The following is a 23,041-nucleotide window of genomic DNA, read 5'->3' on the forward strand; positions in this document are numbered from 1 at the left end:
AAAACCAAAAGGCAAGGGTAAAAAGGATCCAAGGCTTTGAGCATCAATGGATAGGAGGGCCCAAGGAACTAAAATCCAGGCCTAAGCTGCTAAATCAAGCTGTCCCTAACCATGTGCTTGTGGCATGCAGGTCCAAGTGAAAAACTTGAGACTGAGTGGTTAAAGTCGTGATCCAAAGCAAAAGAGTGTGCTTAAGAGCTCTTGACACCTCTAACTGGGGACTTTAGCAAAGCTGAGTCACAATCTGAAAGGGTTCACACAGTCATGTGTCTGTGGCATTTATGTATCCGGTGGTAATACTGGAAAACAAAGTGCTTAGGGCCACGGCCAAGACTCATAAAAGTAGCTGTGTTCAAGAATCAACAAACTTAACTAGGAGAATCAATAACACTATCCGAAATTCTAAGTTCCTAGAGATGCCAATCATTCTAAACTTCAAAGGATAAAGTGAGATGTCAAAACTGTTCAGAAGCAAAAAGCTACAAGTCCCGCTCATCTAATTAGAATTAATATTCATGATATTCTGAGCTTTATAGTATATTCTCTTCTTTTTTATCCTAATTGATTTTCAGTTGCTTGGGGACAAGCAACAATTTAAGTTTGGTGTTGTGATGAACGGATAATTTATACGCTTTTTGGCATTGTTTTTAAGTAGTTTTTAGTAGGATCTAGCTACTTTTAGGGATGTTTTCATTAGTTTTTATGCTAAATTCACATTTCTGGAATTTACTATGAGTTTGTGTGTTTTTCTGTGATTTCAGATATTTTCTGGCTGAAATTGAGGGACCTGAGCAAAACTCTGATAAGAAGGCTGACAAAGGACTGCTGATGCTGTTGGATTCTGACCTCTCTGTACTCGAAATAGATTTTCTGGAGCTACAAAACTCCAAATGGCGCGCTCTCAACGGCGTTGAAAAGTAGACATCCAGATCTTTCCAGAAATATATAATAGTCCATACTTTATTCGAGATTTGATGACGTAAACTAGCGCTCAACGCCAGTTCCATGCTACATTATGGAGTCAAACGCCAGAAACACGTCACGAACCAAAGTTGAACGCCAAAAACACATTACAACTTGGCGTTCAACTCCAAAAGAAGCCTCTGCATGTGTAAAGCTCAAGCTCAGCCCAAGCACACACCAAGTGGGCCCCGGAAGTGGATTTTTGCATCAATTACTTACTTCTGTAAACCCTAGTAGCTAGTATAGTATAAATAGGATATTTTACTATTGTATTAGACATCTTTGGTCTCGGTTTTATTCCATTATTCATCTTAGGAGACTATTGATCATTCAGGGGGCTGGCCATTCGGCCATGCCTAGACCTTCATCACTTATGTATTTTCAACGGTGGAGTTTCTACACACCATAGATTAAGGGTGTGGAGCTCTGTTGTACCTCAAGTTTTAATGCAATTACTACTATTTTCTATTCAATTCAGTTTATTCCTGTTCTAAGATATTCGTTGCACTTCACCATGACGAATGTGATGATCCGTGACACTCATCATCATTCTCACCTATGAACGCGTGATTGACAACCACTTCCATTCTACCATAGACCGAACGCATATCTCTTGGATTCCTTAATCAGAATCTTCGTGCTATAAGCTAGAATTGATGGCGGCATTCATGAGAATCCAGAAAGTCTAAACCTTGTCTATGGTATTCCAAGTAGGATTTAGGGATTGAATGACTGTGACGAGCTTCAAACTTGCAATTGTTGGGCGTGATGACAAACGCAAAAGAATCAAGGGATTCTATTCCAACATGATCGAGAACCGACAGATGATTAGCCGTGCTGTGACAGAGCATTTGGATCATTTTCACTGAGAGGATGGGATGTAGCCATTGACAATAATGATGCCCTACATACAGCTTGCCATGGAAAGGAGTAAGAAGGATTGAATGAAAGCAGTAGGAAAGTAGAGATCCAACAGGGACAAAGCACCTCCATACACTTGTCTAAAATTCTCACCAATGATCTACATAAGTACTTCTATCTTTATTTTCTGTTTATTTATTATTATTATTCGAAAACTCCATAACCAATTATTATCCGCTTAACTGAGATCTACAAGATGACCATAGCTTGATTCATACCAACAATCTCCGTGGGATCGACCTTTACTCACGTAAGGTTTTTTACTTGGACGACCCAGTGCACTTGCTGGTTAGTTGTGCAAGGTTGTGAAGAAAGTGCTGAGTTATAAATGCGCATACCAAGTTGAATGCCATTATTAGAGATCACAATTTCGTGCACCAAGGTGCATCTACATCTTTTGATTCTGAGCCAGAGAGAACATTCTTAAGATTGAGAAGAGAAGCAAGGGGGAAGGGAGTTATTGGAGAAGAAGAATCAGAAGAGAAAAACCAAGAAATGGAAGGCAACCTCCCTAATCCACCAGAAGAGGTGGCCAACAATAATGGTTAACCTCAAAGGAGAGTTTTAGCCTCTTACACCTTCCATAATCCAAGAAACTGTGGGAGCTGTATACTCACTGCCAATGTTCATGCAAATAACTTTGAGTTGCAGCCTCAACTTATTACTCTGGTACAGAACAATTGCTTCTATGGAGGAAGTCCACTTGAATATCCGAATCAGCACTTATCTACCTTTGTGAGGATTTGTGATACTGTCAAGACAAATGGTGTGCATCCGGACATCTATAAGTTGTTGCTATTTCCATCTTCCTTGAGAGACAAGGCAACTCAGTGGCTAGAGACGTTTCCCAAAGAAAGCATCAACACTTGGGATGATTTGGTGAACAAATTCCTATCTAAATTTTACCCACCTCAGAGAATCATAAGACTGAAGACAGAAGTGCAAATATTCACTCAAATGGATGAGGAATCACTTTATGAGGCATGGGAAAAATATAAGGCTCTGATTAGGAAATGTCCACCCGAGATGTTTAGTAACTGGGATAGACTTCATAATTTCTATGAGGGATTGACTTTAAAAGCTCAAGAGTCTTTAGACTACTCTGTAGGAGGTTCATTACAACTAATAAAGACAGTGGAGGAAGCCCAGAATCTCATCGACACTGTGACTAACAATCAATACTTCTATGCTCATCAGAGGCAATGCCAACTAGTACAAAAGAAGGGTGTGTTAGAGCTAAAAGGAGTGGACACTATCTTGGCACAGAACAAGTTGATGCACCAACAAATCTAGCAACAAATGGAGTTGATGACAAAGAGAATTGATGGACTCCAAGTGGCTGCAGTTAACACAGCAAGCCAGCCCTCAAATGGATGGAGCCAAAGTGAAGAAGCCCTCGAGAAAAGCAACTATGAGCAGCAACTAGAACAAGTCCAATATATGCATAACACCTCAAGCTCTTCTCAGAATGAATTTTATGGAGATACATACAATCCATCATGGAAGAATCACCCCAACTTAAGGTGGGGTGACAATTAGAATTCATGGCAAAAAAATCACAATTTCAACAACTCCTGCAACACAAACAATCAACCTCATTCATCCAATAACACTAACCAATACAGAAAACCACAAAATTCATATCAGCAACCCAACAATAACTCACAGACTCACCAAAATAATTTCTCCACACCCCCTTTCAATTCCCAGAACAACCACTTCACCAACCCAAATACTTTCCAGCAACAACCATCATATCCCAACATACCATCTATCGACCATCATGAAACTAGGATCTCAGCTCTTAAGGCAACATTATAAGCACTTGCTCAAACCACACAGGGTCTAGCAAAAGGGCAAGAGAGTTTAATTAAAAGTCAAGAAAGATAAGAGGTCACCATGAGGAATTTGGAAAGACAAGTAGGGCAATTGGTCAAACAAGCTGAAAGACCAACCAATGTTTTACCAAGTGATACCATTCCAAATCCCAAAGAAGAATGCAAAGCAATCCAACTCAGGAGTGGAAGGACATTGGAAGGTGACAAGGCTAACAATAAAGAAGAAATGATAGCAGAGGAGAAAGATCAAGAGATTTCCAAGGGGAAGGAGGAAGAACTACAAGCCTCAAAGAAGGGAAAACAAGTCATGGAAGAGCATCCACAAGAAAAGAAGAAGGATGTGAAGCCTTACACTCCTCCCCTTCCATATCCTCAAAGTTTCAAAAGGGAGCTTAAGGATCAACAATTTCCCAGGTTCCTAGAGGTTTTTAAGAAGCTAGAAATCAACATTCCCCTTGTTGAAGCATTGGAGCAAATGCCTCTATATGCAAAATTCCTCAAGGAGCTCATCAACAAGAAGAGAAGCTGGAATTAAAAGGAAACAGTAATCTTGACCCAAGAGTTCAGTACAGTGATTCAAAAAGGCTTGCCACCAAAGCTTAAGGATCCGCGAAGCTTTATCATATCCTGCACCATAGGCAGTATGACCTTGTAAAAAGCCCTCTGTGATTTGGGTGCCAGCATCAACTTAATGCCTCTCTCATTAATGAAAACGCTTGCAATAGAAGAAGTTAAGCGCACAAGAATGTCACTCCAAATGGCTGATAGATGACTCAAGATACCCAATGGAGTTATAGAGAAATTGTTGGTAAAAGTTGGGGAATTCATCTTCCCTGCTGACTTTGTCATTTTAGATATGGAAAAAGAAGGACACAATTCAATTATCTTGGGGAGACCTTTCTTGGCCACATCAAGGGCTATTATCGATGTAGAGAAAGATGAAATGACCCTCATAGTGCATGATAAGCAATTGATCATCAATGTTTTTAAAGCCATGCAATATCTCCCCGAGAAAGCACAATATATAAGAGTGGAAATGATAGAAGATCTGGGGGAGGAAGTGTTTGAAATTTCCTCTAAAGACAAGACAGAGGAAAAACCAAAATAAGAATAAAGGTTCTTCCCCCACACCTTAAATATGCATTCCTTGGTGAAGAGGATAGCTTTTCAGTGATCATTAATTCTGCCTTGAGTAAAGAAGAAGAAGGAAAACTCCTTGTTGTGCTGAAAGCTCACAAAGATGCATTGGGATGGACCATTGATGACTTGAAAGGCATAAGTCCTGCCATTTACATGCACAAGATTTTGCTGGAAGAAGATTCAAGACCAGTGGTACAACTTTAGAGGAGATTAAACCAAACCATGAAAGAGGTAGTCCAGAAAGAAGTAATGAAATTGTGGAATGTTTGGATTATCTATCCAATTTCTGACAGCTCATGGGTAAGCCCAGTTCAAGTGGTGCCAAAGAAAGGAGGGATGACTATGGTTGTCAATGAGAAGAATGAGCTCATTCTTACAAGAACAGTAACAAGGTGGAGGATGTGCATCGATTACAGAAGGTTGAATGATGCCACAAGTAAGGATCACTTCCCTCTCCCCTTCATAGACCAAATGCTTGAGAGGTTGGCCGGCCATGCCTATTACTACTTCCTGGATGGATATTCTGGCTACAATCAAATAATGGTTGACCCCATAAATCAAGAGAAGACTTTATTCACTTGCTCCTTTGGAGTCTTTGCATATAGAAGAATGCTATTTGGGTTATGTAATGCCCCAGCTACCTTTCAGAGATGCATGCTATCAATCTTCTCAGATATGGTAGAAAAATTTATTGAAGTCTTTATGGATGATTTCTCCGTTTTTGGCGATTCATTCAATGCTTGCTTCCACCATCTTACCCTAGTCTTGAAAAGTTGCCAAGAAACTAATTTAGTTTTAAACTGGGAAAAATACCACTTTATGGTACCCGAAGGAATTGTTCTTGGTCATAAAGTTTCAAGAAAGGGCATGGAGGTTGATAAAGCAAATGTAGAAATCATAGAGAAACTTCCTTTACCAACCAATGTGAGAGTTGTTAGAAGTTTCTTAGGACATGCTGGATTCTATAGAAGATTCGTCAAAGATTTTTCCAAAATAGTTAAACCACTAAGCAATTTGCTGGTGGTTGATAACCTTTTTCATTTTGATGAAAGTTTTAAGCATGCCTTTGAAACTTTAAAAACTAAACTCACAACAGCACCAATCATCACACCACTAGATTGGGAATTACCCTTTGAACTCATGTGTGATACAAGTGACCTTGCAATTAGTGCTGTGTTGGGACAAAGGAAGGGCAACCTGCACCATGTCATCTACTATGCAAGCAAACTATTGAATGAAGCACAGAAAAATTATACCACAACAGAGAAGGAATTATTAACTGTAGTCTATGCTTTTGATAAGTTCAGGCCATACTTGATTGGATCGAAAATTCTGGTTTATACTGATCATGCTACCCTTAAGTATTTGATGTCAAAACAGGATGCTAAACCAGGCTCATCAGGTGGATATTACTCCTACAGGAATTTGACATTGAGATAAATGATAGAAAAGGGAGTGAAAACCAAGTTGCTGATCACTTATCAAGGTTACCACAAGGAACAAGTCAAGAGGCTACTCAACCAGTGAACAAAAGCTTTCCAGATGAACACCTCTTGTAAATTCAACAAGCCCCCTGGTTTGCGGATATTGCAAACTACAAGGTTGGACGGAAGATCCCTCAAGGATTCACCAAACAACAAGTGAAGAAGCTGCTCAATGAGGTTAGAAAATTCTTGTGGGATGAACCATTCCTATTCAGAAGGTGTCCAGATGGGATGATTAGAAGATGTATCCCTGAAAATGAGATGAGGGACATATTGTGGCACTGTCACGGTTCAGCTTATGGTGGACGTTTTGGACCAGAAAGAACAGCAGCTAAAGTCCTTCAAAGTGGATTTTATTGGCCAACTATCTTCAAAGATGCCAGAGAATTTATGCACCAATGTAATGAATGTCAAAGAGCTGGAGGGTTAACAAAGAGAAATGAAATTCCTCAAAACTTCATTTTGGAAGTTGAACTTTTCGATCTCTGGGGTATAGATTTTATGGGCCCATTTCCTCTATCCTATTCCTTCAAATACATTCTAGTAGCAGTGGAGTATGTCTCAAAATGGGTGCAGGCCATGGCAACAACTACTTGTGATGCACCAATTGTTATTAGTGATGGTGGTGGCCATTTTTGTAATAGACAAATGGAGAAATTGCTTCACAAATATGGGGTAATTCATAAGGTGGCTACACCTTATCACCCCCAGACCAATGGCCAAGCTGAACTGGCTAATAGAGAGTTGAAGAGGATTTTGGAGAAAACAGTGGGAACTACAAGAAAGGACTGGGCAAGAAAACTAGAAGATGCTCTCTAGGCATATAGAATTGCATTCAAAACCCCAATTGGAAAATTACCTTTTCAGCTAATCTATGGAAAATTGTGTCACCTTCTTGTGGAGCTAGAACACAAAGCATACTGGGCCACTAAATTCCTCAATCTTGACTCTCAAGTAGCAGGAGAGAAAAGGTTATTGCAACTCAATGAGCTGGATGAGTTCAGATTGGAAGCTTATGAGAATGCTAAGATATACAAAGAGAGAACTAAAAGATGGCACGACAAGAAAATCAGCGTTCACCAACAATGAACGCTACGTTCATTTGGAGTGAACGCCTGCGATACTTTCAGAATTTCAACTTGAAGATGGGCATCGACGCGCATGTGCGCATGATGCGTATGCGTCGATGTGACAAGGTGGTGATGGGCACAGACGCGTATATGATGCTAGGGCGTAGAAATGAAGTTTTATCATCCACGCACAGGCGCAAAGGACACGTAAGCATGAAGAGCATACATGGCACGAACGTAGCGTTCAGTCAATGAATGCTACCAAAGGACGCGCACATGCATGGAACGCGCGAGCATGATTGAGGCAGAAGACAGCATCGACGCGCATGCATGTAGTACGCGCACGTGTCGATGGAAAAAATTCAAAGGATGCGCACGCACCAAGGAGGCGCACACGTCGGTGAAAGAATGCTACGTTCAATCTGAGAATGCTACGTTCACCTGATACTGCATGGAAGCACCAATGTTGGACCCACTTCATCAGAAGGCCAAGAAGCCCACTCCAATCACTTAAGGACTAAATTAGAAAGTGTATAAATAGGAGAAAAATTGATTTCATAGGAAAGCTTTGGAAATCAGATCTTATTTTTCATTTTCATTTTTAATTAGCTTTCTTTTAGTTTTTCTTCTTAAAGTTTTAGATCTGAATTTACTTTCTTTTCTGTTCTTCATCCTCTTTTGCAATTTGTTTTCTATTTTTGGGTACTAGAGCAATGATGAACTAAACCCCAATTTCATTAGGGGGAGAGGCTTTATTGTAATTCCAATGAATCAATGAAATTCTTCTTCCTCTCAATTCATCTTTGTAGTTATTGGGTATCTTTTGTTTTGATTTAGAATTCATCACTTTGGAAGGAGGTTGAATTCAATTGAATGCTTGTGTGAGCCTCGGAAAAGGAATCACTTGCATTAGAATTAGAGCTCTATCCTTTACTACTCTCTTGATCAACACCATTTGAGAGGAATTGAGATCTCGAGAGTTAGTGTGGCTTATGGATGAGAGATTTTCACTTAACCTCTTCTCATGACAATTAGATCAAGGAATTGGCAAGATTGATTGTGATTTGAGAGATTGGATTGCAAGGAAATTGGGATCCAATCAATTTTAATCCGCCATAGATCTACTAGATATTGAGAAAGGAGTTGAGACCCAGTTGATTCATGAAGAATTATAGTATCTCCAATCCCTGATGAATCACTTTATTTGAATTTCTTTCACTTTAATTCCTCTGCACCTGCTGCAATTTCATACTGTTTAGTCCTGTTTTAATTTTCTAAACCCAAATCCCTTTATTATTCCTGAAATTTAAGTTTCCTTTCCATTTAATATCTCTTCACTTTAAGATTCAGTTATTTACCTTCCTTGCAATTTAAGATTCAACTCTTTTTAATTTCTTGCACTTTAAGCTTCAGTCAATTTAGCTTTTTGCCATTTACTTTTCTGTCAATTTACATTCTGCATTTAGAATTCTTGCAATCTACATTCTGTCAATCCAATTCATCAATATTAGCTTAACTAAATTCATCACCTAACTAAAGTTTCTTAATCCATCAATCTCTGTGAGATCGTCCTCACTCTTGTGAGTTATTATTACTTGATGCGACCCAATACACTTGTCGGTTAGATTGTGTGAAAATTAATTTTTCCCCCATCAAAACTCAACCACCAATTAATGTCGGTGGTGATAGAGTTTCTTCTTCCTATCCACCGTCAGCCCCAACCTCGGAGGACTGAGTGGAGAAAGAAGGGACAAAGTCCTAAGGTCCATATTTTGGAAAAGGACTGCCCTAATAATTCTCCCCAAAGGAAGAAGTTGAAAGGTACAGAGCAGGGTGAAGCCAATGTTCTGGATTCATCCTCATTTAGGCACATGTTAGATAAAGGGTCAGGGCTCCTGACTTTGTGGATCATCATTTTATGAATGAGGAGACGAAGTTGGTGCTTGCTAAGATGCCTTTAAAGGACACCCTTTCCCGAGTCCAGATAATGCTTCTCCATTTGGCCACATATGTCTGTGATGCTGAGATGGAGATCGCAAACCTTCGTTCTGACTTCTTATCAAATGATAAGATGATTGTTGATGCTAACTCTCAAATTGAAAAGCTGACTTCCTCAATTACCACTTTTCAAGAGAAGCGGACTTCCCTTGAGACTGAGGTAAAAAGTTTGAAAAAGGAAAAGACTGTCTCTGATTGAAAGGGGAAGAATCTGAAGGTTGCCGAGATGATAAGAAGAATTGAGGAACTCAAGCTTTCGGTCAAGAAGGCAGAGCAAGCTTTTGTGAACGAGGTTTTCGATGCTGAGTGAAACATCTTTGTCCGGATCAAATTGAGAGCTCTCGACTTGGACGTCTCCGAAGTCGGTGCTTTCAAGAAGGTGGTGGATGAAAAAGTTGTTTCAATTTTGTAACTTTTAAAACTTTGGTACTTTTGTAGTACTATTCCTGTTATTTTGTCGGGACTAACTTTATGTGTTCCTGTTGTTTTCAGGATTAACTTAATGGGTTTTTGCATTTTACCATTTTGATGTGCTTCAGATACACATTTTTATTTAGTGTTTCTTAGATCATTTTACTTCGAGCCTTAATTCCAACCTTATTTTGATTTTAATACCGGAAAGAAGATATTTTGGAATTTTGTCATAACTATCCAAACATAACATAAAGTTTGCAAAGAAATTCATTTGTCAAATATAAGAGAAGCCTCATTTAAAACCTAGGTCCCTAGAAAAAGAGTGTCTTTATTCTAGTCATAAAAATAAAAAATTTTAAGAGTAATACCTCTTTAAGTGAGTCACATTCCATCTTTTTGGAGCCTCAAAACCATCCAGTGCTTCTAGCTTGTATGCTCCCTTTCCTAATACTTCTTTAACCCTGAAAGGTTCTTTCCAAGTCGGAGCTAGCTTTTCCCGTGTTCCTGGGGTTCTGACATCAGCTTGTCTTAACACTAAATTTTTAGCTTCAAAGCTTCTAGATCAGACTTTGGTATTGTACCTTTTGGCCACTTTTTCCTTTAAAGCTTGCTCTGCTAAGTTAGCTATTTCTCTAATTTTATCAATACGGTCCATGCTTTCATGGTTTCCCAAGGTTCCCAAGAGTATTCTTGAATTGAGCTCTCCAAGTCCCACCGGGATTACTACCTCTTCCCCATAGGTGAGTCTAAAAGGAGTTTTCATTGTGATAGATTGGGTTGTAGTTCGGTAGGACCAAAGGACTGACTATACCTTGTCATCCTAGGAACCCAAAAAACTCATCCAACCTCTTTTTCAACCCATTTAAAAATACTTTATTAGCAGTTTTTGCTTGTCCATTTGCCTGTGGGTGTTCCACTAAGATGAATATTTGCCAAATCTCTGTTCCACTTAGTAGTCCACGAAATCTCAAATCCATGAATTAAGTCCCATTATCTGTGACTACAGCTTCAGGAATCACAAACCTTGCAATAATTTCTCTCCACACAAACTTTTGACATTGAGCATAGCTGATACTAGATAGAGGCATGGCCTCAATCTATTTGGTAAAATAATCTATAGCAACTGTCAAATATTTTACCTGACCAGGCCCTTGTGGGAAGGATCCCAGTAAATCTAGCCCCACTTAGCAAATGATCTTGTCGAGATAACGGACACAAGTTCACAAGGAGGTGCTTGGTGGAGGTTCCCATGTACCTGGCACTTGTCACATTTCTTTACATATTCCATGACATCCTTGATGAGAGTGGACCAGTAGTATCCCACTTAGATGACCTTTTGGGCTAGTGACTAACTGGTGCATGAAATTGTGATCACACTTTTCACAACTCTACACAACTAACCAGCAAGTGCACTGGGTCGTCCAAGTAATACCTTACGTGAGTAAGGGTCGATCCCACGGAGATTGACGGCTTGAAGTAAGCTATGGTCATCTTGTAAATCTCAATCAGGCGGATTCAAATGGTTATGAGGTTTTGATAATTAAAAAATAGATAAGACGGAAAATAACATAGAGATACTTATGTAATTCATTGGTGGGAATTTCAGATAAGCGTTTGGAGATGCTTTGTTGCTTCTGAACCTCTGCTTTCCTATTGTCTTCATCCAATCATGCGTTCTCCCTTCCATGGCAAGCTGTATGATCCTCTCAGTGAAAATGGTTTGGCTACAGTCTCTGTACAGCTAATCAAATGTTGGATTTCTCGTCGCGGATGAAAAATACCAGGCACAGCTACCGCAAGGCTAATCATCTGTCGGTTCTCACTTGTGTCGGAATAAGATCCATTGATCCTTTTTCACACTGTCACTACGCCCAACATTCGCGAGTTTGAAGCTTCTCACAGTCATCCCTTCCCAGATCCTACTCGGAATACCACAGACAAGGTTTAGACTTTCTGGATCTCAGGAATGCTGTCTATTGATTCTAGCCTATACCACGAAGATCCTAATCACGGGGTCGGATGCTCTATTGTCAGGAGAGACAATGCGAATCCATGGATCAGAGATCCAAGAGAGTATACTCTGGCTGGCATCCAATGACTACGTTGAACATCATGTAGACCGCTTTGTGGTTGTCAGGCACGCGGATCTTGGCTAAGCGAGTACTGAAGATAGTGGGTGATTGTCACGGGTCACCCTTTCAGTCTGACTTAACTGAATTAAGTACAAGAGTATATCTTGGAGAAGAAGTAGGCGTGAATTGAAGGAAAAACAATAGTACTTGCATTAATTCATGAGGAACAGCAGAGCTCTTCACCTTAATCTACGAGGTGTAGAAACTCCACCGTTGAAAATACATAAGAGAAAAAGGTCTAGGCTTGGCCGAATGGCCAGCCTCCCCAAAGATGATCATAAAGCTCAAGGGTTCCAAATAAGACCCTCATACAATAGTAAAAAGTGCTATTTATACTAAACTAGTAAACCAGATTTACAGAAAATGAGTAGATAGTGCAGAAATCCACGTCCGGGCCCACTTGGTGTGTGTTTGGGCTGAGCTTTGAAGCTTTCACGTGCATAGGCTCTTCTTGGAGTTAAACGCCAGCTTGGGTGCTAGTTTGGGCGTTTAACTCCAGTTCTGGTGCCAGTTTGGGCGTTTTACGCCAGAAAAGGGTCTCTGGTGGGCGTTTGGAAGCCAGTTTGGGCCATCAAATCTCAGGAAAAGTATAGACTATTATACATTGCTGGAAAGCCCAAGATGTCTACTTTTCAACGCAATCAATAGCGCGCCAATTAGGCTTCTGTAGCTCCAGAAAATCTACTTCAAGTGCAGGGAGGTCAGAATCCAACAACATCTGCAGTCCTTTCTCAGCCTTTGAATCAGATTTTTGCTCAGGTCCCTATATTTCAGCCAGAAAATATCTGAAATCACAAAAAAATATACAAACTCATAGTAAAGTCCAGAAATGTGAATTTTGCATAAAAACTAATAAAAATATACTAAAAAGTGATTAAAATATACTAGAAACTACCTAAAAACAATGCCAAAAAGCGTATAAATTATCCGCTCATCACAACACCAAACTTAAATTGTTGCTTGTCCCCAAGAAAATGAAAACAAAATAGGATAAAAAGAAGAGAATATACAATAAATTCCAAAATATCAATGAAGCTTAGTTCCAATTAGATGAGCGGGACTAGTAGCTTTTTGCTTCTAAACAGTTTTGGCATCTCACTTTATCCTTTGAAATTCAAAATGATTGGCATCTATAGGAACTCAGAATTAAGATAGTGTTATTGATTCTCCTAGTTTAGTATGTTGATTCTTGAACACAGCTACTTATGAGTCTTGGCTGTGACCCTAAGCATCTTGTTTTCCAGTATTACCACCGGATACATAAATGCCACAGACACATAACTGGGTGAACCTTTTTAGATTGTGACTCAGCTTTGCTAGAGTCCCTAGTTAGAGGTGCCCAGAGTTCTTAAGCACACTCTTTTTGCTTTAGATCATGACTTTAACCACTCAGTTGATGCATGAAAACTTGTCTCTCAACAAATTTCCCTTCGGCAAGTATACCAAATTGTCGTCAAGTAAAAACTCACAATAAAGTGAGGTCGAATCCCACAGGGATTGATTGGTCAAGTAACTTTAGTTGGAAGAGTATGCTAGTTGAGCTAAACAGAGTATAGTTTGAGAGTTACAGAAAATTAAACGGCGGAAAAGTAAATAGCAGAAAATAAAGTGCAGAATCTTAAATGGGAATTTGGGGAAATGTGCATGGAAATAAATGGCAGAAAGTAAAGAGAACGGGTAAGATCAGAAATTGGGAATTCATTGGGCTCAGAAGATGTTGTATTCTCTGGATCAAATTCATTTTCATCTCTTCCTTAATCAAAGCATCTATTGATCTCCTTGGCAATCTTAGGTGATTGGATCCCAATTCCTTGGCAATCTAATCTCTCTAAGCTTAAATAATTGCCCAATTCCTTGATTTAATTGCCCATGAGAAGAGATGAAGTATGGTCACTAATTATACCACATGTATTTCCAAATCAAAGTGTTGGGAGGATTACATGTCACTATATCCGCCCAGACCCCAATTTGGTCCAACATTAGAAAGCATTTCTAGCATGATCTCCTCATCCCTTTTCCAAGGATCAGAGGAGATCCAATTATGGAGAGTTTCTTTTCCAAGATAACTAACCAATTGAATTAAGATCGAAAGCTTTCTAGTAAATCAAAAGAGAAGAAAGAAGAAGAAGAATGAAAACTATAATTGATCCATCAAATTACAACAGAGCTCCCTAACCCAATGAAAGAGGTTTAGTTGTTCATAGCTCTAGAAATGGAAAATAGCAGAAAAGAATCCATGCTTTAAAATACAGAAAAGTAAATATACAGAGGGTAGTTCTCCAAAGTGCCCCGCTTCTGTATAGTTCAAAACTACTCCTATATATACTACTTCTCTTGATCTTCTAGTGAGTTCTTCAAGTCTTGGATGTGGGCCTTAGATCTTGAGTTGAAGCAGTTACAATCTTTAGTGGGCTCAGCTTGCAGAAAAGTATGAATTAGGCATGGGCATTAGTGAAGTTAACGTTAAGTGATATTGTGGGTTCGAGAATGTTAGTGGCAATCACCTTTTTCACTAACGTTCTAACCCCATATAGTCCACGTTAACTTCAACGTTAGTGGCACTAACATTGCCTTATGAACCTTCGCAAGCATTATTGGGACTCACCTTTCCCAATAATGTTGCCTTGTGCCCCTTGTCCCTACGTTAGAGTTCACGTTAGTGTAACTAACGTGGCTCTTAACGTGGGCATGCCTCATCTTCGAGAGTGTTAGCGACACTTACCTTTGTCACTAACGCTCCAAACGCCCCTACTCTCCACATTAGAGCTCACGTTAACTAAGTTAACATGGCCACTAACGTGGTAGTGAATGCCATCTCCAACGTTAGTGACAAAGGTGAGTGTCACTAACGTTGGCTCATCAATCTTAACTCCACGTTAACTTTCACGTTAGTGGTCTTAACGTGACCACTAACGTTGGCAATGCTAGCTTGATCCAATGTTAGTGACAAAGGTGATTGTTACTAATGTTGGCATTATTCCTCCCTTCCACGTTAGAGTTCACGTTAACTAAGTTAACGCGACTCTTAACGTGACTCATTGCCAATTCTTGGAGCGTTAGTGGTGTTCACGTTTACCACTAACGCTGGAGCTCACTTTATCTCCATCTTAACTACCACGTTAACCTAGTTAACGTGGAGATTAATGTGGGATTATGATGACTTCACAGGTGTTATTGGTGATCACTTTTCTCATTAAAGTTGCAAGCTCATTCCCATTCCACATTAATGGTCACGTTAACTAGATTAACATGACTACTAACGTGGTTCTTCCTTGCTTCCTTTGTCCTGAAATCAAGCAAATAAAGTGCATCAAAGCTCTAGCCAAAGTCATGAGATTATGCATCATCAATTTGTCATTCAATTCTTGCAAAATCCTCATGAAATCATGTAAAATTCACAATAGTTTCTTGAATCAAGGTGTAAGTGTATTTTCATCCAAAATTTGCCTTATTCACTAAGAAAATACATGAAACTACCCTAAAACAGTAAAGAAAATGTCAGTGAAACTGGCCTAGATGCCCTGGCATCACAACACCAAACTTAAAGCTTGCTTGTCCCTAAGCAAGTACTAAAACATAGGAAGGATGAATGAAAGAAACAAGATGATTAATATAAAAGTAAAATTCCTGGTTTATGGGGTTTCATGCATAGCAACTTAGGTTCATTCCTTTTCTGGGTTTCAGGCCTTTATCATGCTCTTGATCACTCTCTTGATTGCATCCTTTGAGACTTCCTAGTTGTTGATCCTTCCTTCTTTTCCAAGGTTTATTTCATTCCTCTTTAGGCTAAGTGTTCTGTAAGAGGGCGACTCTTTATGATAAGCTTTCAGCCAACACTCCCGAACCAGTTGGTTCAAGGTGCTAGGTGTTAAGACACCCCTAAGGACTTACTCCCTCAAGTTTCTTTCCCCCATACATACGCACCACAGGCACATGGTTTGTTATTTTTCTTTCCTAAGACCTTGGTGTCTAGCACCTCTTTGGGTTACTAAGTGTTCTGTAGCAAAGGTCACTCTTGATAGTGGACTTTTAGCTGATAATCCCGGATTAGTTAATCCAAGTTACCAAGTGATGAGGCACTCCTAAGAGCTTATTCATCCAAGCATATCCCTTGCACATGAACACCACAGACACATGCCTCAATCTTCAGACCCTTGGTGCCTAGCATTGTTTCTTATTGTTTTTCCTTCCTTTCCAACTTTTATTGCTCTTTTTCTTTTCTTATTGGAATCTTATTATTTAGTTAGTCTCATAGGATGTGTTTCAAGCATAGGATTCAGGATAGATAGTTGCCTTCTTTTCTTGTTGGTGAACCAACTTAGCTAATTAATCACCCTACCACCAACATTCAGGATTCACTTCACAAGATAACTCCACTCTTATTCTTTTCATAACATCTTCTTTTTGATTAACTTAAAGGACAAGCATATAATTAAGGAAGGTGGAAATGCAGAAAGGACATTAGACTAGCACACTTGGATGTGAATAAAGAGGAACAAGCAGAATATAAAGATTTCATTGAATCATTTTTTAATTAAAGTTCTGCATTTCGAGACAGTTCGATACAACCTCATGATGTCTTCCTTGGTATTCTCATCCTAGCATTTGCATCCTTGTCTGTTTCCTTGGATGATGAGGTATGATCATTCCCTGAGATTGATTGAATTTCTGTAACACTATTGGAAGTTGCTTTTCCCCAAGCACTTGGAAAAGAGTTAGCATGCATGTGTGCTTGTGAGTTTCTGAACTTAATTCGGTGTGTGAACACCAAACTTAGTTCTTTGCTTAATTCAGCAAATTGAATACATGCAGAAACATTGTGTGCTTTTTATTAAGAAACAACTATGAGCTAAAAAGACAAACTATGCATTAGAGGTTAGACCTCTGTCAAGTGAGTTCTCTGGTTGCTAGAGCAATGCTTTATCACTGAAGGGTTGTAATGCACTCTTCAGCTGGAGTTTTTGGTGGAATACCAAACTTAGAGTCCTATATTCACCCTTGAATTGTTTTGGTGTGTGACACCAAACTTAACTCCTCACACTTCAGAGAATTCAACTTGAAGTTTTTATTGAGAAACTTATGAAAAGAAAATTACCTCAGGTTGGGTTGCCAACAAAGCGCTTTCTTAGCGTCGCTAGCTCGACGATTCCTTCCTTAGTTGAGGTCATACTTCTGTTTGGGGGTTTTCCCCTTGCTACCCAAGTAGTGTTTGAGTCTTTGTCCATTCACAGTGAATTTCCTCTTTGATATTTCTTCCATTATTTCTATGTGTCCATAAGGTGAGACTTTTGTAACTAGAAAGGGCCCTGACCATCTCGATTTGAGTTTCCCAGGGAAGAGTTTCGGTCTGGAGTTGTAGAGAAGCACATATTATCCTTCCTCAAAACTTCTTGGTGCCAGGATGAGATCATGTATCCTTTTTGCTTTTTCCTTATAGATCTTGGTATTTTCATAGGCTTGAGACCTAAACTCTTCCAATTCTTGCAGCTGGAAGATCCTCTTTTCACTAGCAGCTGTGCTGTCTAAGTTCAGTATCTTAAGAGCCCAAGAGGCTTTGTGCTCCAACTCTAATGGCAAGTGACAGGCCTTTCTGTATACCAGTTGATATGGGGACATCCCAATTGGTGTTTTGAAGGCTGTCTTGTATGCCCAAAGAGCATCATCTAGCTTTTTTGCCCAGTCCTTTCTTGATATCCCCACAGTCTTTTCCAAGATCCTTTCCAACTCTCGGTTAGATATCTCTGTTTGCCTACTTTTTTGGGGATGATAAGGTGTGGAAACCTTATGCTTTACCCCATATCTTAGGAGTAGGGTCTCCAATGGTCTATTACAGAAATGGCTCCCTCCATCACTGATGAGGGCTCGTAGGACTCCAAATCTGGTGAAGATAATCTTTCGAAGAAAGTTTATGACTACCTTGTTATCATTAGTTGGGGTTGCCACGGCCTCCACCCACTTAGACACATAGTCCACTGCCACCAAGATATACTTGTTCGAATATGAGGGTGGGAATGGTCCCATGAAGTCGATCCCCCATACATCGAACAGTTCAAGCTCTAGAATATATTGCTGTGGCATCTCATTTCTCTTGGACAGATTACCAGCCCTTTGGCATTCATTGCAGCTTCTCACCCATTCCTTAGCATCCTTGAAGATAGTGGGCCAGAAGAACCCACATTGCAGTACTTTTGTGGCAGTTCTTTCTCCTCCAAAATGACCTCCATAGCTAGCACTATGACAACTCCACAGGACCTCTCGTCCTTCTTCTTCTGAGATACACCTACTAAGGATTCCATCTGAGCATTTCTTGAAGAGATAAGGTTCATCCCAAATGAAATACTTAGCATCATTGATGAGTTTTCTTCTTTGATGTTTGTTGATCCCAGGGGGTAGGTCACCGGCTGCTTTAAAATTGGTAATATCTGCAAACCAGGGTGCTTTGTGAACCAACATTAACTGTTCATCTGGGAAAAACTCATTTACACTTGTATCATGTGTATCATCCTTCTCACAAGGGATTCTGGATAGATGATCTGCTACCTTATTCTCCACACCCTTTTTATCTCTAATCTTGATGTTGAATTCCTGCAATAATAAGATCCATCTGATTAGTCTTGGTTTTGATTCCTGTTTGGCAAATAGATATTTGAGTGCTGTGTGATCAGTGAAAACAATAACTTTAGAGCCAATGAGGTAGGATCTAAATTTGTCAAATGCAAAAACTATTGCCAGCAACTCATTTTCGGTGGTGGTATAATTTCGTTGAGTATCATTAAGGACCTTGCTGGCATAGTATATGACATGCACCAAATTTTCTTTTCTCTGTCCTAACACTGACCCAACTGCGAAATCGGATGCATCACACATCAGTTCGAATGGTAAATTCCAATCAGGTGGGGTGATGATAGGAGCTGAGGATAGCCTCTTTTTCAAGTTTTCAAATGCTAGCAAGCACTTCTCATCAAAGATAAATGGTGTATCAGACATCAGGAGATTGCTTAAGGGCTTGGCTATCTTTGAAAAATCTTTAATAAACCTTCTATAGAAGCCAGCATGTCACAAAAAGCTCCTAATTGCCTTGACATCACTTGGTGGAGGTAATTTTTCAATTAGCTCCACCTTAGCTCTGTCTACCTCAATGCCTTGGTTAGAAACTTTATGGCCAAGGACTATTCTATTTGTCACCATGAAGTGACATTTTTTCCAATTCAAGACCAAGTTGGTCTCTTGACATCTTTTTAATACCAAGGTAAGATGGTTTAGGCAATTAGGAAGGGAGTCTCCGAATACTGAAAAGTCATCCATGAAAACTTCAATGAACTTCTCTATCATATCTGAGAAGATGCAAAGCATGCAGCGTTGAAAAGTTGCAGGTGCATTACATAGCCCAAATGGCATGCGCCTGTAGGCAAACACTCCATATGGGCAGGTGAATGATGTTTTCTCTTGGTCTCTTGGATCAACCACTATTTGGTTATATCCTGAATAACCATCTAGAAAACAATAATATGCATGTCCTGCAAGTCTTTCCAGCATCTGATCCATGAAGGGAAGTGGGAAATAATCTTTTCTTATGGCTTCATTGAGCTTTCTATAGTCAATACACATCCTCCATCCTGTGACGGTTCTTGTAGGGATTAGCTCATTTCTTTCGTTGGGTACCACAGTGATTCCTCCTTTCTTGGGGACCACTTGGACTGGACTGACCCATGGGCTGTCTGAAATTGGGTAGATTACTCCTCCCTGCCACAACTTTATGACTTCTTTCTGTACTACTTCCTTCATAGTTGGATTCAACCTCCTTTAGGGCTGAATGAAAGGTTTGGCATCCTCTTCCAAAAGTATCTTATGCATGCATATGGCTGAACTGATCCCCTTCAAGTCAGCAAGTGTCCATCCAATGGCATCCTTATGTTTTTGTAAGACTTGAAGCAACTTTTCCTCTTGTTCTTGGCTGAGGGCTGAATTTATAATCACTGGATTACTTTTATTTTCTCCTAAGTATGCATACTTGAGAGTGGGTGGCAGTGCCTTTAGCTCAAGTTTGGGTACTTCTTTTCTTTCATCCTTCCCTTCTAGTGTGCCTTGAACATGCATTTCAGCAGTTACAGCCTCTTCGCTTGATGCTAATTCCTCTTCTTCTGTTAACTCCTCAAGTTTTTCTTCAAGAGTTTCTTGCACCACAGCATCCACTGAGTCCAACCTCATACATTCTCCCAATGAGTCGTGTGGGTAACTCATGGCCTTGAACACATTGAATATCATTTTCTCCTCATGTAGTCTAAGGACAAGTTCACCTTTTTGGACATCAATGATGGCTTCGGCAGTGGCCAAGAATGGCCTTCCCAGGATGATGGAAGTCTTAGCTCCTTTCTCCATGTCTAATACCACAAACTCTGCTGGAAAGATGAAGTCTCCCACCTTCACCAACAAGTCTTCTACTATTCCGTGGGGAAACTTGAATGATCTGTCTGCTAGTTGCAGGGCCATTCTTGTTGGTTTGACTTCCTCAATCCTCATTTTTTGCATCATCGCTAAGGACATCAGATTTATGCTAGCTCCTAGATCACATAAAGCCTTTTTCACTGTGATTTCCCCTATAATACAAAGGATTTGAAAGCTCCCAGGATCCCTCAATTTCTGGGGCAATTTGTGATGGATGATGGCACTACATTCTTTGGTGAGTACCACGGTCTCATTATTCTTCCAGCTTCTCTTCTTGGTCATCAATTCCTTCAAGAACTTGGCGTAGAGTGGCATTTGCTCTATTGCTTCAGCAAAGGGTATGTTGATTTGTAGCTTCTTAAAGATTTCCAAGAATCTTTAGAATTGGTTATCCTCTCCCTTCTTCTTTAACTGCAACTGCTGGGGGTATAGAGCTTTTGAAAGGCATGGTTTGAGCACTTCTCCTTCTTGATGTGACTTGGGAGTGGAGACTCGAGTTCCCTCTTGTCCCTTTTCTTCTTCATCCGAATTCTTCTCTGGTGGTTTCTTGTGGGTCTCCTTCAATTCCTTCCCATTTTTGAGGGTGATAGCTTGACATTCCTCCCTTGGCGTTGAGTTAGTGTTGCTGCAAATGTTGTGGCCAGGGGCTTGCTTGAATAAGTAACCAATTTGTGTTTCAAGTTTCTTGATAGTAGCATCTTGATTCTGCATGTTGGATCGTACTTCTTCCCGGAAAGCTTTACTATCTTGAATTTCCTTACATATGCTTTCAAATAAAGTCTCAATCTTGGAAAGTCTATCCTCAATTAGTGATGGTGGGTTGGGATTAGGTGGTTGAGAAGGGTGGTTAGATGGATGTTGATAGGATCTCTGTGAGGTATGTTAGTGAGTTGCATTGTTGTTGGGGTTGTGGTTGTGGCGTCTTTGGTCTTGGCCTTGGTTTTGTTGATTCCCCCATCCAAAGTTACGGTGATTTTTCCATCCAGAGTTGTAAGTTTTGGAGTACAGATCATGGATTTGTCTAGGTGAGTTTCCAATATAATTGGCTTATTCCCAGTCACCTTCTTCTCCTATATTCACTCCTTCTTGAGCTGGTGATGAAGTGATGACTATTGTAACTTGGTTTTCCTCCACCTTCTTGGTAAGATCCGCTAGCTGCTTGGTGATCATCTTATTTTGAGCTAGCAATGCATCCATGTGGTTCAGCTCCATTACTCCTCGAGTGTTGCTTTTTTCAGAAGCATAGAAGTAGTCATTCTCAGCTACCGTCTCAATGACATCTATGGCTTCTTCAATGGTTTTCTTCTTGTTTAGAGAGCCCCCTGAAGAATGATCTATAGCCTTCTTTGACTCATAAGAGAGACCTTCGTAGAAAATGTGAAGCTGAACCCATTCATTGAACATGTCTGGTGGGCATCTTCTTGTTAAGTCCTTGAACCTCTCCCATGCCTCATAGAGAGTTTCACCATCTTGTTGCCTGAAAGTCTGCACCTCAGCTCTCAGCCTGTTAATTCTTTGAGGAGGGTAGAATCTTGCCAAAAATTTGTTCACCACATCTTCCCAATTTGTTAAGCTTTCTTTTAAGAAGGACTCCAACCACTTGGATTCTTTGTCCCTGAGTGAAAAAGGGAATAAAAGCAGCCTATAGACATCCGGGTGGACTCCATTAGACTTCATAGTGTCACATATTCTCAGCAAGGTGGTTAGATATTGATTGGGGTCTTCTTGGGCACTTCCTCCAAATGAGCAGTTATTCTGAACAAGGGTGATGAGCTGGGGTTTTAATTCAAAGTTGTTGGCATGTATGGTGGGCTTTTGGATGCTACTTCCACAATTTCCTAGATTTGGATTGATGTAGGAGCCTAGAACTCTCCTCTCTTACCCAGCATGATTTGCAGGGCCTTCTCTGGCATGGTTGTGAGCTTCTCCTTCATGATTGTTTTCCAAATTCTCCTCCATGTTTATTTCAAAATACTCTTCCTCTTCCTCAGCACCAACAACTCCTTTCCCTCTTGCTTCCCTCCTTAGTCTCCGGAGATTCCTTTCAGGTTCTGAATCAAAGGAAGTTGAAGCTCCCTCTCTTCTCCCTGTCATACAACTAACAAAGCACACAGCAAGAGATAAAATGAAGAGATTATTCTTGTTAGAGTGATTGTTAGTGTGAGTGGTGCAAATTATCAAACAGTTAGTGGGTTAGTGAGCAGAATTGTAAATAATAACAAAGAAAGAAAGAAAACAGAGAGGGTATAGGGGATGAGGAAAAAAATAAACAAATTGAAGGTAAATGACTGAATAAAGTAAACCAACAAAAGAAAAATGCTCAATCTAGTGAACTTCCAACTTAATCATTGTTGATACAAAATCAATCCCCGATAACGGTGCCATAAACTTGATGCATGAAAACTTGTCTCTCAACAAATTTCCCTTCGGCAAGTATACCGAATTGTCATCAAGTAAAAACTCACAATAGAGTGAGGTCGAATCCCACAGGGATTGATTGGTCAAGTAACTTTAGCTGGAAGAGTATGCTAGTTGAGCTAAACATAGTATAGTTTGAGAGTTGCAGAAAATTAAATGGCAGGAAACTAAATAGCAGAAAATAAAGTACAGAATCTTAAATGGGAATTTGGGGAAAT

General features: G+C 39.9%; 1 non-coding gene across 1 annotated transcript; it reads left to right on the forward strand.

The window, feature by feature from the left end:
• The first annotated feature begins 21,807 nt into the window (after positions 1-21,807).
• Positions 21,808-21,911, forward strand: LOC112793922 (small nucleolar RNA R71). Its single transcript, XR_003198609.1, has one exon. It is a non-coding gene; the product is annotated as a small nucleolar RNA R71 (small nucleolar RNA).
• Positions 21,912-23,041: the final 1,130 nt, after the last annotated feature.

This window comes from Arachis hypogaea, chromosome 3, assembly GCF_003086295.3.
Source record: "Arachis hypogaea cultivar Tifrunner chromosome 3, arahy.Tifrunner.gnm2.J5K5, whole genome shotgun sequence".
NCBI lineage: Eukaryota > Viridiplantae > Streptophyta > Magnoliopsida > Fabales > Fabaceae > Arachis > Arachis hypogaea.